The sequence below is a fragment of the Onychomys torridus genome, chromosome 5 (assembly GCF_903995425.1).
Source record: "Onychomys torridus chromosome 5, mOncTor1.1, whole genome shotgun sequence".
Taxonomy (NCBI): domain Eukaryota; kingdom Metazoa; phylum Chordata; class Mammalia; order Rodentia; family Cricetidae; genus Onychomys; species Onychomys torridus.
The window spans coordinates 83,177,061-83,195,974 of record NC_050447.1 but is presented as its reverse complement, the minus strand read 5'-3'; the positions used below and the strand labels follow the sequence as shown (position 1 = coordinate 83,195,974).

Sequence of the window (18,914 nt, the reverse complement as noted above, 5' to 3'; positions counted from 1 at the left end):
TTCTAGACCAAAGCCCCCTGAAGACAGGGCCAGGCTGGCTCTCTGCATCCCTTGTACCTCACACATGGTAGGCTGTGAGTGTGAACCAATAAACACTCCGAGTGTACAAACGCTTGACGTGGCCAATCCCACCCCCATAATGAAAGGAGGACATCCAAAGAGCTGTCCTCGGAGGAGCTAGGACAGAGGGATAAATGATCACCCACAGGGATAGAGAAATAAATTTGAGGAGTTACCTTTCTCTTCTGCTCCCATTTACTCAAAGTGGGCGTAACTGCTCCCCAACAGCATTGTTGTCAAAACATCGCTCATGGCATCCAGTGTGGAGTGTGCTAGAGCAATGCAGTCCATTCTCCCAGGACTTGTGAATACACATGCACATGCACGTGTGCAGATGCGTGTACACAAACACATACACACACACACACACACACACACACACACACACACACACAAAGAGAGAGAGAGAGAGAGAGAGAGAGAGAGAGAGAGAGAGAGAGAATATAAAATCCTCTGGAACGTAATTTGATGGAGCCATGCCCCCAGTAGGGACTGGACGTGACTGGGGGCGGGAAGGTAAAGATGAAGGTGTTATGAGCTGCAGCTAGGCGTTCAGGAGGGCTGACTGGGAGCCACCCCGCTGTAGTCTGTGTGGAACCCTGTGCTAGTCTAGGTACCCATTATTTCACTGCTCCCTCGACCATCCTTTCACCAACAAGGATAACCCCAAAGACCTCAGGACCTAACTCCCACACCAAAAGATGTGGGCAGACAGTTCTCAGAAGTTCAGGGCTGGAGAAGAACATTGGCTTTTAATACAGTTAAAGAGACTGTTTCACAAGGTCACTTTTGCTTGAGCACTAGATCGAAATGCTCCAGCAGAACTGCTCAAACGATGTGAAGTGTGTGCCAGCCTTAAGAGGGTTATTCGCAACAGGGCAGACTGAGCAGGGACAAGAGCTGTGTAGCTGTAGTGACTTATTGATAAACACATGCATTGTAAATCATAAGGTGGAAATCCTCCAGTTTCAAATACTGGTAAGTAAATGAAAATTTAAGGGAGTATCTTTCTAAGTGCATGTGCTGCTAGGGACTGAAGCAAGGCACGCACATGCTAGGCAAAGGCAATACCACTGAGCTAAATCTCCAGTCCCTCTAGGAATCTTTCCGTACAAGCCACAATTCAGGTAAGCTAAATGAATATTCATAGTCCCAAAGAAAGGATCTTTGTGGCTGGCTGAGTAATGGAGCAGTCCGTGCAAGCATGAGTGGCAGGCAGCTAGCTCTATGGCAAAGATACTGCAGGCTGCAGGTATTAATGAATTTGAGCTGGAAGATAATCCTGGATTATGACAATGGACCCCACATAACCCCAATGTCCTCCCCAGGGAGACGACTATACACTGTTCTTCCCACTGTCCCGTCAGTCTAAACATTTTCAGACTCTCAAAATTTGCCAGAAAAATTCCAAAGGAAGAAATAAGAAACGTCTCTAAATCATATGCCATGAATTTTGCCTTAAACTAACCCACAAGCTGCAATGTCTGTTGTTCGAACCTGGGGTAACAGCAGCAACAATGACAGCAACAGCAGAAATCAAAACCTCTAAACACACTTCTCGACAGACTAGAAGGTTGTCAAAGCAATAAGCAAGTGGTCAAGTGTGGCTGTGGCCTGGAACTCTAACCCTCAGGAAGCTGAGGCCAAGGCAGGAGAATGGGGAGTTCCAGCCCAGACTGGGCTACCTAGATCCTATTTCAAAAAGAAACCAAGAAATAACTAAATGCATTACCATCAGTTTTTGAGAGAGAGAGAGTGTGTGTGTGTGTGTGTGTCTACCTTCCACATATTACAGCAGAGTCAAAAAGCAAACACAAAACAGTGACATCAGAACCCGAATGCTCTTGTCTCTGGAATGAAACCACTGCTTTCTGATGGGTGAATCTTTTTTATTTTATTTTTTTACTGTCTTCATGAATCTATCTCACTGAAGGTGAAAATCAGGGGCCAGTACAATTTTACAATCACTCAAATCACTAAATGAATATTTGAGGCACTGCGGGCCGTATGGGGCTGCTGTAGCTTTCCAACTCTGCTGCTGTAGCTTGAACAGATAAATGGACAGGTGAGGCTGTGTGCCAACAAAACTTTATTTACACCAACAGATATCATGCCAGATTTGGCAGGCAAGCTAGTCTAGGACAGCCCTGACTGCAAAGGGCAGAGGATCCCAACACATTTAAGGGTTTGCCTCACCCCACCACGCACATAAAAGCTGGATATGGCGACCTTTGCCCATAACCCAAGTGCTTGGGGTGAAGATGCAGACACAGGAGGGTCCCAGGGTTCACTGGCCGGAGTCTAGCTGAATGAGTGAGCTCCTGGTGAGCAAAACAGAGTGAAGACTGAGGAAGGCACTTCTCCTTGACCTCTGCCCCCTCACACACATATGTGCACACACAAACACATACGTGTACACACACACATACCACCACATACACAAACACACTGAAGAGGATAATGGACAAAATAAAAGTTGTGAGAATTCGAAGAGCTAAGTGAGCACACACACACACACACACACACACACACCCCACTTCAGGTAAAATTCATACTTTAAAATAACAAGCAAAATAATGTATTTCCAAATAAATGCATTTTCTAATATAAACTGAATTTTTGAGCTGAGAAACAGAGGGGATTGAGTGGGGGAGGGGGCGGGGCAGACAAGATGCAATGAAACAGAATCCATTTACTCATGCTGAATACAACATTCTGGTTCATAAGGTGGCTAGTGAATTTTAGAATACCTCACTACATCATTTTCAACACACTTAATAGTCTATCCATTTCCCCCTCTTACAGGTGCACTTTCATAGCTTGTGATTATTAACAGAAGTGAAAATCTGAAAACTCCAATAGCCAGCTTAGCCACAGGCAGCTTTCCCCAACTACCCTCTTGCTTGGGGGAGGGGGAGGGAGGGGTAAAGAAAAAGGCTCCTGGCCGACAGGACTCTCACCCACGAAGGGCTGCCAAAGCCATTGCAAGATCAACTGTGACGGGCTGACACGCCCTGAGTGGCCTGTTTAGAAGGTTCAGCCTCTTTTGATCTGCAGACTGGCCTAAGGTCCAACTTGGCCTAATGGTCCTGGCAGTGGGTGGCTGTCCAGCCCCAGAGCTACAGTCGGGAGACATGTCAGACACCAGCTACTTCCTCAGCTATCCTTTCAAAATTCCCAAATGCTGCTTCTTTCTGAACAGACAGGAAAGACACAGCTGTGGGACCTGAGAAGTGAGAGACTACTGTCTAGGTACTGGCAGAGGTCCCAGGGGTTGAGATGCAAACGTCAGGGCTTGATCTGTCCCTAGGATACCCAGTGTCCACACTTGGCTGCTGGAAATGTGCCGAGAAAGACGGAGGGACTGAATGCTAGCCTTTAGTCAATATGAATTTATTTAAAAACTGAAGCACCATGGGATATTTTTCCTTTAAGCATGAATTCGCTGTTCTGGGAAGAGTTGGCTTCAAAGTTACCTTCATAAAGATGGTGACCAGTGCTGGGTGGTGGTGGTGGTACATGCCTGTAATCCCAGCACTCGGGAGGCAGAGGCAGGTGGATCTCTGTGAGTTTGAGGCCAGCCTGGTCTACAGAGCTAGTCCAGGACAGGCTCCAAAGCTACAGAGAAACCCTATCTCGAAAAACCAAAAAAAAAAAAAAAAAAAGTGACCAGTGAGGGAGGTGTGTTAGCTGATTCAGGAGCACACCTCTGATCTGCTCCATGCTGGCAAAGGGAGGGTCGGATGGAGGCAGTTTTGTTCTCCACACTGCTCAGCACTCTACGAATGCACCTGAACATTTTGTACAGTTACAGTGATAATTATGTAAACCAGGCTTGGTAATTACATGGAAAAACCTGCTATACCAAAGAGGGGAAAAGTAACTACATTATTTCTAAAGTTGATACGAAAAGAATAGCTACATTTTCACACTGAACACAGTACTAATGTAAAACTGAATGAAGATATGGACATTAATACTCTGACCAGAAGACCAAAGGTAAAACGAGATTTAAAAAATACCACAGCCAACGGCAATGGTGAGTACTATGGCAAAGCAAAGTGGACAAGCTGTGTACTACATTATAAATTCAAAGGTTTGGTTAAACGTCAGTGAGTAAAAGTGCTTGCCACTAAATACAATGACTTGAGTTTAGTCTCTTGAGCCCCACATGATGGAAATAGGCAACTGACTCCTCAAGTTGTGCTCTGACCACCAGATGTGCAACATGACATATGAATACAACACACACACACACACACACACACACACACACACACACATACCATCATCATCACCATCATCATCATCTATGGGGCTGGAGACATGGCTCAGTGATTAAGAGCATATACTACCCTTGTTCACTGCTCTTGCAAAGGACCAGAGTTCAGTTCTCAGCACCCATGTCAGGTAACACATAACTATGTGTAACTCCAGCTCCAGGGCACCTGACACCCTCTTTTGGCCTCCAGGTACATATGGGCACACATACAAATAAAAATAAGCTTAAAAATTAATCATAAAATGGAGATGGCAGAGTTGATTAAAAGACCAGGTTTGTTCACTTACTGGCCTGGAAATAATACAAATCCTCCTTCTAGATGAAAACTCCTCACTACTTTCAGGGTATGGTGGTGCACTCCTTTAATCCAAGCACTCAGGAGACAGAGGCAGGCAGATCTCTGTGAGTTTGAGGCTAGCCTGGTCTACATAGTGAGCTCCAGGATAGCCTGAGCTATGTAAAGGGAGAAAAGAAAAGAAAAACAAAAACAAGACCAACTCCTCATGACAGCACACTGCTTCTCCATGGGAATGCACTGAGAGCTAGCACATCTCAGTAGACACTGGTCTGGGCCCACATGTACACTCTACCACCACGAGCATGTCTAGAGCAGGGCTCAGCTCTCCATCCTATCTGCCTGAATAATCCCAGCAAAGATGAAGCCAATCCAGTAGCAGCAAAGCCCTCCTCTCTCCTTGGGTCTCCAAGGTCTCCTGAGCCTGGCTTCTCAATGAGCAGAAGACTGTGCTCTGTCTAGGGTGAGAACTAACTGGCTTCTAGCAGCTGTTGCCTTGGGGCTCACGAGGGATTAGCACAGAAAAGAAGGTGGCAGCTTTGTAGCCAAGTTGTGAGGAAATAACCATAACTACTTTATTTTTTTAGGTGTACTATGAAAAACTTACAACTTGCTACAGGCACAGTCAAAACAGGAGAGAACAAAGCATGGTCCAAAGTCAGAGGGCCTGTCCCAGGCTGGGCCATGACACTTATTGGTAATTTTGGATACAGCACTTTTCTTCTTGGGCCATATTTTCCTTGTATTTTAAGGTGGAAAAACAAACAAACAAACCAAATGAACTATATGGAAAAACACAAAGCATATCAAAGTGCAACAGGGCATCCTTCTGAATGATTAAGGCCAGTGCTTCTGATAACACTGTCAGGAAGTATTGGGGACATAATAGACTGTTAAGAGGTATTGGGGTTACAAGAAACTATCAGGGGGTATTTGGGGTACTAAACTACCAACTGAGCATTTTGTTGATTTATGTTCTTCGTATTGTGTCAGCAACTATAAAAGGTTTATAAATAATATTTCTCAAGTTACTGCTAAAGACTTTCTGTCAATAAAGTAATAATAACAACAATAATGATAATGATAATAAAAAGTGTAGTAGCAAGAAAAAGTTGAAACAGTTTATGCAAGACCACCACATAGAGTATTGGAAGTTAAAAAGATTGACTTAACACTTGACCCAAACTTTCTACACAAACAGCTGGCCAGAAGCTAGAAGGTTAAGAAGACAGTGACAACAACACTTGAAAGCAATATGGAAGCTTAAAGGGAAGAAAAGAAGGAAGAGAGGGAGGGAGGGAAGTAAGAGAGAGAACACACACTGAAGAAGTAATTTCCCACTGCTCTTCCTGCTACCCATGGGCCATTCTGACCAGACATTTACCTCCGAGGGCCTTGATACTGTTCACCTGCGAAAGGGGCATTTCTGTCTTGATTACTTTACTATTGCTGGGATAAAACACCACAACCAAGAAACTTCCAGAAGAAAGAATGTATTTGGTGCTTATGGTTCCAGAGGATTAGTGTCCACATTAGCCAAGTGGAGGCAGCAGGTGGTAGACCTGGGAGATGGAGTTGGAAGGTGAGAGCGGAAGGCTCACATCTCAAATCACAAGAAGAAGCAAAGAGAGCACACCAGAAATGGCCCAAGTCTTTAAACTCCCAAACCCAGCCTACTGTGAAGTACCTCCAAAGCCACACCCCCGAGCCTCACCAAACAGTGCCACCAACTGGGGACCGAGTTTTGAAATGCCAGAGACTATGGGGGACAGTGATCATTCAAACCAACACCACACCACCACTACATATATCACAAGAGGATTATGAAAAAAATGCCAGCAGAGTTCCTTGTACATAAAAATACATAAAAGTATTTTGCACACATAAAATAGAAAATACATAAGAGTATCTGGTCACTAAAAGCAAGTTTCAAAAAGCATCTCAGATTTAAACTTGATTATTTCAAACAAGGAGGGGACCGAGTCTCTACACAGGAAACCTACTCCGATCCTCTTCTGTGTTGTCTTGACCTTTCTCCCTATGCCAAAATTTTACAAAACACCAAGTCTACAACATGTTCATTCTCACATATACTTGGTGATGGTAACTGACTCACCAAGCCTAACTGCAATGGGGTGACAGTGCCTGCTGCCACATCTCATTAATGTGTTCATTTGTCCCCAGAATCCAAAACAATGAGGAGACCATTCTGAAAAGATGAAACAGAGCAGCCACTGTTGGGTAAAGTGTAAGCAATCTATGTGAATTTGGCAACCAAAGAGAATTAACAAGAAAAAAGGAAAATGTGGGAGGACAGTCAGTGAGATGACTCAGTGGGTAAAGACACTTGTCTCTAGACCTGATGGCCTGAGTTCATTCCCCGGGGCACACGTGCTAAAGGGCAAGAGCCAATTCCTACAAGCTGTTCTCTGACTTCGCCACAGGCTCTGTGGCACCTACGTAACCCACCCCCACCCCACCCACCCAATAAATAAACTGTAAAAAAAAAATCCCATTTTGAGAGGGGAAGAGACTGAGCAAAGATTATGCAAACTCAGCATCACCCTTGGTCAAGTCTTTGTCTAGCTCAGTGGTTCTCAACTTCTTCCTAATGCTGCAGTTCCTCATGGTGTAGTGACCGACCCCCAACCATAAAACTACTTTGTTACTACTTCATAACTGTAATTTAGCTACTGTTGTGAATCATAATATAAATATCTGAAATGCAGCCCCCCAAAAGGGTCAAGACCCGCAAGTTGAGAATCATTATTCTAGCTGAACTGGAAAGCGGAGAAGAGACTGCACTGGAGACCACGTGTCTGGAGCAAGCAAAATCCGGGAGTGCTACTGTCTGGCCCGTGACTAGTGTCTATGCTCAAAAGTCAAAGTGAGTTTTCCACAGTAAGTTTACAGAATTTTTTAAAAGTGTGGGGGGGGGGGGGCATGCACTTATGGGAGGGGGGGGGGGGATTACTTTTCTGTTGCTGTGATAAAACACCATGACCAAATGACTTAGCCGGGCAGTGGTGGCACACGCCTTTGATCCCAGCACTCAGGAGGCAGAGCCAGGAGGATCTCTGTGAGCTCGAGGCCAGCCTGGGCTACAGAGTGAGTTCCAGGAAAGGCACCAAAGCTACACAGAGAAACCCTGTCTCAAAAAACAAACAAACAAACAAACAAACAAAAAAAACAAACGAACAAAAAAGAAGAAGAAAAGACTTATAGAAGAGTTTATTTTGGCTTATGGTTCTAGAGAGGTAAGAGTCCACAATGGCAGGGATGTGTGGCAGACAGCTACAGGCATGTTGGTAGGAAACTGAGATATCACATCTTCAACTCTAAACACAAAGCAAAGAGCTGACTGGAAGTGGGGCAGGGCAATGAATTCTCAAAGCTTGCAAACTTCCTCCAGCAAGGCCACACCTCCTAAACCTCTCCAAACAGCACCACCAAGTGGGAACCAAATGTTCAAATTCATGAGCCTGTGGGGGACATCTCTCATTCAAACAAGCACTAGATGAAGGGTTTGTTTTCGAGGCCTGCTTAAGATGGAAGTAATTTTCACATGGAAGAAAATAAAGAGCTTCCTCCAGCACTCTAGGAATTGAGAACAGGAAAAGCACCCTGTGATGAAAGTTTTTAGTTAAAGAAAAAAAATGAGGAAGTTTTGGTAGTTTTTTTAACACAGAGATGTTAGAGTTACATAAATAATCAACTAAACCACTTAGAACCGTGCAATTTTCTTGTCAAGCATATGTTTTTCTTTTTCCTGGAAACTCAGTGTCACAAGTATATTGTGAGGGTTGGTTTTCAAAAGATGATTAAATAATTCTGGGTCCAGTATGAAGCATGTGGGCGAGAGGCAGGGGGTTAGTTCAGTGTTTCAAAGTCTCCCACCAAATTCGTTTTCAGGAACAGCATGGGAAAGGTCTACTACTGCTTGAAGGCTGTTCCCTTCCCTCTAAATCTGTTCTTTGCTCTCATGGTCAGATCACTCACTTTTTTCTAGGAATGTAAGTCCTTAGTTCTTTATGCAGAACTTTTAGCCTTGAAATCCATGAACTATGAGAACCATAGTTTTTTAAAACAGGCACCTTAACCTCCAAATTTTCAGCTGTGGCTTTTCCTCATTAGAACCCACCGCTACATACATCCCAACAAGAGCTAATGGCACAGGACAGAATAGTTTATACTGTTCTGCCGACAAGGACCAGATATCCACACACCTTCATTAGTGTGCATCCTGCAATTATGTGCACATGTGCTCTGCACAAGTGTGCATTCATTCATGCATGTATTGTACTGGTGTGCACATGTGCCTGCACTATTAATGAATGTGTGTCCTGTATCAGTGCACACTTGGGCATCTTGTAGTAGTATGCACACAACAGGTCATGTAATAGCATGCACATGTGTCCTGTATTAGCATATTTGTCCTGATAACTATGTTCTATTTAGCAAAGGGCCCATTTGGACAGCAAAGACCCTAAGTGTGGAAGCCACCTAGGCAGAAACTAGAGACAACTGGTTGCAAGGCACTACACCCAGAAAAGATGCAAAGAGGTGTGAGCTGTCCTCTATCCTGGAAGACAGGAATTTCTGGCAGTGTGCTACTGCAACACTCAGCAAAGGGGAAAGCAAGTCTCTTTACAAATACAGTTGGCAGAAAACTGAACACAGAAAATACTCTGAGGACATGTGTAATTACACTCAATCAGACAGATCCCCATGATGGGTCCCTCACACAGCAGGGAGGAGCTCTTTAAATCACCACTAAATATCCTTTATACAGATGGCTCCAGACTTAGATTATCCTTCACTACAAACAGCTGTGGGGAAGGGCATCAAAGGGGACAAGTGCACACCGGAATCTACTGATACAGCCCATAATTTATTACAAAAGGTTCATGACCTTAGATCTGGGTTCAAGAGATTGTCATCTTATTTCATCTCTTCAGAGGCACTAGGCTACGGAGGCTTGTGCTCAGAGATAGAACATGCAAGCCCTTTGTCAGGATTCAGGTGGCTGCAGCACCCCACCCATTATCCTCTGGAATGGACCTTCCTCCCAGCACCTATGCTGCTGTCTCTACACTGGAGCCCTGACTGAAAGAAAGCCCTGTAAGAGCAGGATTCACATGGAGCTACATTCTCAACACCAGGAAAGTACACACACACACACACACACACACACACACACACACACGAACACACAATTTCAGAAAGAGTAGTTTCTGTGCAGTGAGAAGGTATCAGGTAGAAGCTTCAGCAGTATATTATTACCACAGAGCAGGGCAAGGACAGCCAACAGCCAGGGGCTGCATTCGTTCCCAAGACGCCTTCATTAGGATCAGTCAGATAAGGATTTCCTAAGATTCACTCTCTCTGTGGCATAGGATCCTGGCCTCTTACCATCAGTGCTCAGAAATCCCCAAAAAACCTACTGAACAAAAGGCTCCAGGACAACCATATAAGACCAGTCTTCCATGACTTACACACACCCAGACAAAGCAATGAAGTGCAAAATGCCTCCGAAGATTCTCCAGCAATAGAATTTGAAGGGGTGGGGGTGGGAGGTGAAGCACAATTTAATTCTGCTCTGCACGTACAATTTCCATTTGCAACAAGGAAGGGTTATCCAAAACAAGCGTGCATTTCGATTGCTCTCAGGTGCTGCCATGTGGAAGGGAAGCCAAAATAAATTTCAAGCAATCTTCCCCAAAGTTCAAGCCTTTAGATGGCCTGACCTGACCAGTTTCATAACTGGTATTTCCATACTTCAATTCCAAAGAACTTTTCTAAAGGCAAAAGTTGCCGGGAAACAAAACTTTGACGGCGTACTCAAAGTAACTCCTCGGCTGCAGTGAAGAGATGGCCAGATGGGGCGAACTCAGAGCAAAGGGATAAGTTTGCAAATGGTTGAAAAGAATTAAGAGGCACTGTCCAAAACGGGGGAAGGAAGAAGGTAAGATGCATGAAGCCCTGTTCCTGGAAACCCAGGGATGCTGCTGGGGTCAGGGTGATGGGGACTGACCCCAAGTCAGAGCAGGCTGGCTAGTGGGGGGACGCAATTAAACACCAATGACAGGTGGCGGAAGGGCATCCAAGGCAAGGCTTCCCTAAGACACCTGAAACCCTGAGCTGCCAGGAGGTGGCCAGTCGGGTGACAGACATCCCAAGCAGGATGGACAGAATGACAGTGAGAAATGAGAGGTCCAGCTAGGGACCAGGGAAAGCTGCTCGAGATGGAGGGCGAGAAGGGAAGGTACCAGGGTGCACGGAAAGAGCAAGACTCGGGCTGCTGGGAAAGTACTGAGCCAAAGGGGGCTCTCTGTGGCTGCACCCCAAAGCTTGTCACCTTCTACCTACAGGGAAAGAAACGGGTGTTGTTTTCAACCCCTGAGTGGCATGAGGTAGAAGAGAGAACGTGTCACTCCCAGGGAGAAACAGGCTTATCTCCCAAGGGTCCTTCTAAGAGAAGGCTTGGCCAGGTTATTTCTGTTGCTGTTGTTGATTCGGTTTTGTAAGATTTATTTTTAATATTTTTAATTACATGTAGGTGTGTGTGTGCGCGCGCGCACACATGAAAGTTCCCTCAGATGCCAGGGCATTGGATTCTCAATAGCTGGAGTTAAAGACAGTTGTGAGCTGCCTGATGTGGGTGCTGGAACCAAACTCAGGTCCGTCCTCCAGAAGAGCAGCAAGTGTGCTTAACCACTGAGCCATCTCTCCAGCACAGGCCAGGTTAATTTGGGCCTCCAATCTATATCTAACATCATCAGAAAATCTGCAGCATCCAAACCATTGAACAGAAATAAACCATTTTATGCTGTAAACGTGGAGTTACCTCTGAAAGGTGTTGGGCTGGCTGAGAAAGGAAAATGGGCCCAGAAGCCATCCATAATGGGTCTCTGTGTGCACATAGGAGTGTGTGCACACAGGGGTGTGTGCACACGGGAGTATGTACATGTAGGCGTACATGCACATGTAACAGAAAAGAGGGCTGTGTGCATTAGAAAATAATATCTGGGGCTGGAGAGATGGCTCAGACGTTAAAGGGTAGGCTTACAACCAAAAATATAAGAAAATAATATCTGTAGGTAGTTTTTTGTTTTGTTTTGTTTTTTGTCAAGAGACAAAACTTAGAAACATAAGACAGCAAGAGAACAACCGTAATGCAAAAGACACAATGAAAAGCTCTACCCCAGGGAGGGTGTGCAGGGGTGGAACTGGGCGGGGCCACTGCGCTGCTCAGGACAAGCACAAGAAAGCTCAGAAGCAGACACCAGATTAAAGCTCTTCTGTGGAGTTGACCCTTCCAATCCCCAGCTAGAAAGGGGCTGAATTTGGAGTCAGAAGATTCACGTAGTCCTAGCCTAGCTAGTTTTCAGATGCAGAAGCCTCAGTTTCTTCTGTGACAAGAGACCCATGCTCATCAGCCCTGAGGACCAGGCTGGACATCCTGGGTAGCCCCAAGTGAAAATAACAAGAAAGCCAACCAAAAAATGGAAGTAGTGTAAAAACCCATGAACTCTGTTCAAGCAGATGAAGTGCAAGGCATGTGAATATGGTAACGGGGGATCGGGGGACGGATGGAAGAGCTGAGGACTGCAGAGTCTAACTCATTGACAGTAGACAAGAGCCCTGAGGAATGAGACTTGGAGTCAGGGAGCTTGAGGTCCATCCATTTCATAACTTCTCTCAGGGCAAAGGAGATAGAGACCAACGAGAGTCCAATAGAGGGCTGTTATTTACACTGTGGCTATGGAAGGGCCATCCATCAACTCACAGTTCACATTAATGATGATGGATGTTTCAGAGCCCTGGGCAAGAGCTGACAGGCAGGCTCAGGTGGTGACAAGTGTCTCCCCACCAACAGCAGGCATTCTCCTCTTAGTATAGGTTTTCTTTTTCAAAATATAATAGTTCTATTAATTCTTTGAGAACTACATACAATATATGTTAATCATATCCCCCTCTCTCACGCCTCCCTCTAAAGTTGTGGCCCTCAACCTGTGGGTCACGAACCCTTTGAGGGTCAAATGATGCTTTCACAGGGGTTGCATATCAGATAACCCTGCACAGCAGATATTTACATTACCATTCAGAACAGCAGCAAAATTACAGTTATGAAGTAGCAACAAAATAATTTTATGGTTGGGGGTCACCACAACATGAGGAACTATACTAAAGGGTTGAAGCATTAGGAAGGTTGAGACCTGCTGCATAGAACAATGTATACAGTTAAGCCAGATTCATGTGGCAATGTTTTTTAAAGCACGTAATTCTACTGCTAGATCTAACACTTTATCAGTCAATGAAATATAAAGAGACTATGTTTTAAGTGTGAAAAACTATACCTAATGGTTATTTTTTGAAATTAATTTGAGGGGCTGGAGAGATGGTTCAGCAGATAAGAGTGCATACTGCTCTTTGAGAGGATGCCAGTTTGGTTCTTAGCACCCATGTTGGGAGCTCATAGTCACCTGTGACTCCAGTTTTGGGAGATCTGATGACCTCTTCTGACCCCTGGGAGCACGTACATGCCCATATACAGACACACATATATACATAATTGAAATAAAAAAATCTTGCAAATAGTTACTTAGACAAAAAAAAAAAAAAAAAAAAAGTTGTGACATTTTCTTTTAAGACTTAGCTTGACAGCCTCCAGAGAATCTAATATCCTCTTCTGGCTTCCTTGGGCTCCTGCACTCAAGTGTGCAATACAACACACGCACACGCACACACACACACACACACACACACACACACATTTAAAAAATAAAATCTTTAAAACACTCACCTTGGAGAAAAACGTCATGACATTTACTTTTAAGTCTTGTCCTGACAAACTACAACTCTATCTGGCATTCCACTGACGTTAAGAAACAAGTGAGACAACTTAAGAAGCTGCTGTGGACAACAGTTCCTGGATTTTAACCTCCCCACGACTGGACCAGAGCAGTCAGTGGAACTTCAGTGGCAGCAGTTGGCAAGCTCTCTTCCTTACGCAAAGACGTGGTAGGACAGCTGGGAGCCGCAAGACACTTTCGACCAGGCTGCTATGTGATCCAAAGTAACTCTGCCTGTTCATCGTCCCCACAAAGGAAGCAGCACCCGGTGTGGGCCTGGCGTGTGCCCTGCAGCTGTTTCAGGCTGCACACTGGGTCACAAGTGGTCACAAATGGAGCCAGAGGCACAAAGCTGGTGTGTGTGTGGGGAAGAACCCTGTTCCTCACCTATGCATCTGTCAACCGGTTATAGGGTCAGCTCATTTTCCAGTGTGGGAGGGAGCTACATTTCATGTCCAAATGTAGAACCTGCACAGTGACAGACCCTCTCTGTCTCCCATCTCCACCACAGACAGAAGGTACCACTTATCAAGACCACACCAGGGCTCTGGATGGCCAAGGTTTTAGCCTGTGAGTGTTTGAAAGATAAAGGTGCAGAGTCCAGAACAGAGGGAAGGAAGTGGGGAGAGCAGGACAGACTATTTCTCCATTTCGGTTTTTGAAGTTGAAGACTTTCCCAGTGTTTTCTCATGTGAAATGGACACCCTGGCTGCCCCATGTTTGTTCAGCTTTATCCCTACATGCTGTCTTCCAGCAGCTTCTAAAAGCACAGCAATTTTCAGGTCATACAGTCTACCACAGTTGAGAAAACACGGCTGAAAGCAGAGTGCAGGCTCCCCTCCTCCCCATCAACTCTCTTAAAGACTCAGAAAATGGTCCCATTTTCAAAAAAAAAAAAAAATGGTTCCTCTTCCCAAGATCGGGATAACACAACTTCACAAAAGCAGATTCTTTTTTTCTTTAGTATTATAGAAGGCTCATTAACTGGACAGGAAAAAAAAAAAAAAGAATACTTACTTCCTTTTCTTAGTTCAGTTTTAAGTTGGTTTTTTGTTTTTTGTTTTTTTTTTTTAAGTCTTGTCTTGGTGGTAATTTGGATACTGGCTTTCAATCTAAAGGAAAGGGAAATGACTGGAAAGCTAGCCACAAAATGACACAGTGGTGCTGCCAGGAGGAAAGCCTCCTAGTTCCGGAGGCCCGGGCAGATTCCTCCTGCAAGAAACCAAGTTTCCATCACCAACAGTCTTCCCTCCACTTCCCCCCAACCCCCAGCTTGCTGACAAAGAGAAACCCCTCAGAGCACTTCCTTGCTGAAGAATTGACAAAAGGGGTGGGGTTGAGCCAGAGACTGGCCATCTCCTTCTTTACCTGATGTCACAGGGAGGGGAAGAAAGTAGAATGCTGTTCTCAGACCTCATCAGTTGGTTGAGCAGCTACTATGTGCTGGGCACTGTGCCAAGTCTCTCATAGACATCATCTAATTTTATCCTTGTAATTGGAAATCAGGCTAGACTACCATTATCTTAAAGGAAGAAAATAAAGCTCCGCAAGGCTGAGCAATTGGTAAGGCAGCATTGGTTGTAGACGCACCCAAAGGCCAGCCACTCTGACTCCACAGGTTTGGCCTTCACTTCTTACCCCCAGGAGTCCCCATGGCTGCCACAACACTACAACATTCTGAGCCCCAGTGTGTTACTCTAGACTACACACCTCTCTCTTTAAAGCCACACATTTTAAGGAGCATTCAGGGTCATACCAAAGTCCCATATCTTAAACATGAGCTTAGTGTTACTTGAACAATGTAGGCAGTATATTCTCTGTGAAAGAAACTGGTGTGAGGGAGGTCGTTAAAAATTAGTCAGGAAGCCCAGGGGTGATGGCGCACGCCTTTAATCCCAGCACTCGGGAGGCAGAGCCAGGCAGATCTCTGTGAGTTCGAGGCCAGCCTGGACTACAGAGTGAGTTTCAGGAAAGGCGCAAAGCTACACAGAGAAACCCTGTCTCAAAAAACCAAAAAATTAAAAAAATTAAAAAAAAAATTAGTCAGGAAAAGCAGCTCTCACTTAATTTATCACACACTTTCAGCCCTGTGGCCGGTCCTGTGCTGGGGAGAATTCCTGGCCCCAGGTCCACCTGGTGAGACAGCACATGAAGTCTGACTTCTCTTATGGGACTATCTTTAATTCTACAGGTTGGTTTTGGGTTTTTTGTTTTGTTTTGTTTTTTATTTAATTTTTCCACATTCCCTAAACTTTACAAAAAGTTGGTGTCACTGAAGCGGTGGCATTAATGGAAGAAGACTAAGGCCCAACGAGATCAGATGTCCGGGATGACGGCACGGACTGAACAGTGGACAAATATGTCGTGCCTGACACCCCAGCAGCAGCCAGGAGGCTGAGACAGAGGTACTGCCATGAGTTCCTCCAGCCTGAGCTACAACGAGAAACCCTGTCTCAAAACAACAACACAAGACCAGGCAGAACCTCTTCAGACACTGCCTTTTCTGCAAGAACAGGCTCTCAGCACCCCTTCTGGAGCCGGACTGACTGACTGGCAGACCATTCCGCCTCTTGAACCTTTAGTTTCCAGAACCCACCCTCCAAAGGAGGCGGTGAGATGCAAGGCAGAATCTGAGGGATTTTCCTAAGTATCCAGCACGTCATCAACGCCAGCCAGCCCCGCCCTTCAGCATCAGGCTGTTGTGGGGCTGGGCTAAGAGATGTGAAAAGAAGACTTATGTGCTGACCCTGGGGCTGAGGGCACCTGCCAGCAGAGTGTGACTGTCTGGCTTTCTTTTAAGCAATACTTCCTCCCCTCAGGTCCTGGTCCTGAGACACACAGGGAAGCCTCCCCCGACACCCATCGGGGTGACAATAATTGTGCCTGTGCTGGGGTCTGTAGTGCGACAACTGGAGATGGAAATGGAGTCGTAGAAACCAAGTGGCCTGTTCCTTTCCACGGTACCGCAACTGCAACAAGCTGATTTCACCAGATCTCCAAGTCCTACACAGCAGGCCCTTAACCCTGCATCGGACCCAGACTGTGGCCCGGGACTCGAATCTCTCCTTCTGCTGCTCACAGTAATGCAAGGAACACTTTCTGGGACTCCACTTTCTAGGTGCCCGGGGTGGGGGGATGGGGAGGGGGGGGAGCTTCTGGCTGTCACCCGGGCTAAGCCCCGCCCTTGTGGAGCCAGCACACGCGCAGACACCACGGGGAGGGGCATGGGCAGGAGGTGGCAGGGTGCGCCCAGCGCCCAGTTCAAAACCCAAACCCGGGTAAATACTTCTGAGGCGCGGCCCAGGGCACAGGAGCCCACGCAATCCCGGGCGGCTGGGGAAAGGGAGGAGACCGCGAAATTGGAATTGTGTTCGCTCGTGCACCCTAGCCCGGGAGCCCTCTTCTCCACCCCTCCTCTCACCTAACTTCCCCAAAACTCGGAAACCCAAAATCCAAACACCGCCGGACCTCCCCGCAGTGGAAGCGGGGCGGAAGTGGGTGGAAGCGGCAGCCTCCCGGTGTCTTTGTTACTACGCTGGACCCCGCGAGCTAGAACAGCACCGGGTGGTAGCGGCCTGTGGACCCGCCACCCGTCCCGGCTAGTGCCTTCCGGGTTCCAGCCTCGCCCCCACAGGACCGCTGGGAGCAAAGAAACCGACCCCATACCCCACCTGGGGAGGTGCACAGCGGCATCCCGAGACCCCGGCCGTCCTTGGCCCCGCGCTGCCTCGGAGCTCCCGGCCACTCCTCACCTTGCCCAGCTCTCCCCGCGCCTCCTAGACAGGATCACAGCCTCCCGCGGGGCAGCAGTCCCACAGTCCCGACTGGCGGCTCCCTGGCTACTCGCCGCCTCTTTGCCACTGAGCCCTGCTCACCCACCCCACCCCCCGCCGCTGGATGATTCACTACGCTCCTTACCTGGAGGCTTGCAAATTCCCTCCCCTCCTCCGGCCGGGGCGGCGATCAGGAGCTGGCGCCCTCTGCCGGGCCACCGGGCAGAGCCCCGCGGGGCATGCAGAGAAGAAGAGAGTGTGGGATGCGACTCTGGGCAGGGACGCCCCTTCCTGAGCAGGAGCGATAGGGGAGGGACCGATCTGCGCCAGATCCTAAAAGCTATGCCTGCACCCAGAACAGTCACGAGAGGCCAGAGTTGTCCTCCTTGCGGGCCAAGCTGTCACCAACCACCGCCCCCGCCCACCGTGCCCCGAAAAGAAAAAAGAAAAAAAAAAAAAAAAAAAACCCATGATGCATCCACAGTACGCACGTGCAGTTTAAAAACACCGAAAGAGCAGCGTTTACAGTGTTCAAACTAAGTTTGTGCCCTGAGTCTTAGTGTCTCTTTTCTGCCTGATTGAAAAGACGGGAGGAAAGGGCGGAATTCTGTCACACTCAGGGTCTCCCTGTAATAAAAGGCTCCCGGGGAGCCCCATGTGCGGGCGGCAGCCGCCGGGCTGGGGGCGCTGGGTCGGGTCGCGGCTCAAGGCCAGGCTGGGGGGAGTGGCTAGGAGCTACCCCGGCGGGGTAAACACACTTCAGCAGCTTAGCTCTCAGCCTCCCGCAGGTCCACAGTGAAAACTTAAGGGTCCGGCTTAGAGAACATCTCGGCGCGAGGGCCTGTTCCAGACCTCCGAGACCCCCAACTTCCCGACCCTACTCACCCTCTCCGCGCTTCTGCGCAGCTGCCTTCTCCCACCTGCCGCCCCGGCGCCTGCAACAAAGTCCCCGTAGCTCCGGGGACGCACAATTGCGCTGGACCTCAGGGTCCTGGGCACAGTCCTCAGCCCCGGCTCGCTCTCCAGGAGGGCGCGGGCAGAGTCTGCACCGTTCCGGATGGTCGCAGCGTCTGGAATAGAGCGATCTGCGGGCTCAGAACTGACCTAGCGCCTCCTGCCCGGACAGCCGGTGCGCGAATCCCCGCGCGGCGGGCGGGAGCCGGGTATTAATTGTGGGGCCCCCGGGTGTCCGCCGCCTGGCGCTCTGAGTGGCTCGGATGGCGCGCCAGGCCAGCGGAGCCGGTGCGACCCACCCCCTCGGCGCGCTCCCGCTCAGGCCGGGCCCGGGGACGCGCCCCGCGCACGCGCCCCGCGGCTCTTGGGCTCATCAGCCCCGGGCTCTATTTACCCGATGCTTCCGGGAGCCAGAGATGCAGCTCACCTCCGAGTCTGCGAGCGGCCGGCGAGAGCTTCCAGTGGTTCTAGGGATAAGACCTGGCAATCCTAGCGAACGTTGCAGCCTGTAGCGCTCTGGGCTGGTTGCCAAGGAGACCGACCTTGCTAGGACACTCACCACATCTGTGCAAAGTCCAGTCACACAACTTCCACCAGCCGACTCCAGGGGAAGTTACCTACCTCATTGGTGGAGCTCTCCAACCCCTTAACATAAGACTGCAGCCCTTCAACCCCCACCAGTGGAGTGTCTGGTT

At 47.8% G+C, this 18,914-nt stretch overlaps 1 protein-coding gene across 3 annotated transcripts in view; it reads right to left on the bottom strand.

The window, feature by feature from the left end:
- Svil (supervillin) overlaps positions 1–18,520 on the bottom strand; it is a 205,147-nt gene extending 186,627 nt beyond the window's left edge. For all 3 annotated transcript variants that reach the window (XM_036188286.1, XM_036188287.1, XM_036188288.1), the window contains exon 1: positions 18,151–18,520. The gene's annotated coding sequence lies outside the window, so the exon portion shown is untranslated. The remainder of the gene's footprint in view (positions 1–18,150) is intronic.
- Between the last annotated feature and the right edge of the window lie 394 nt (positions 18,521–18,914).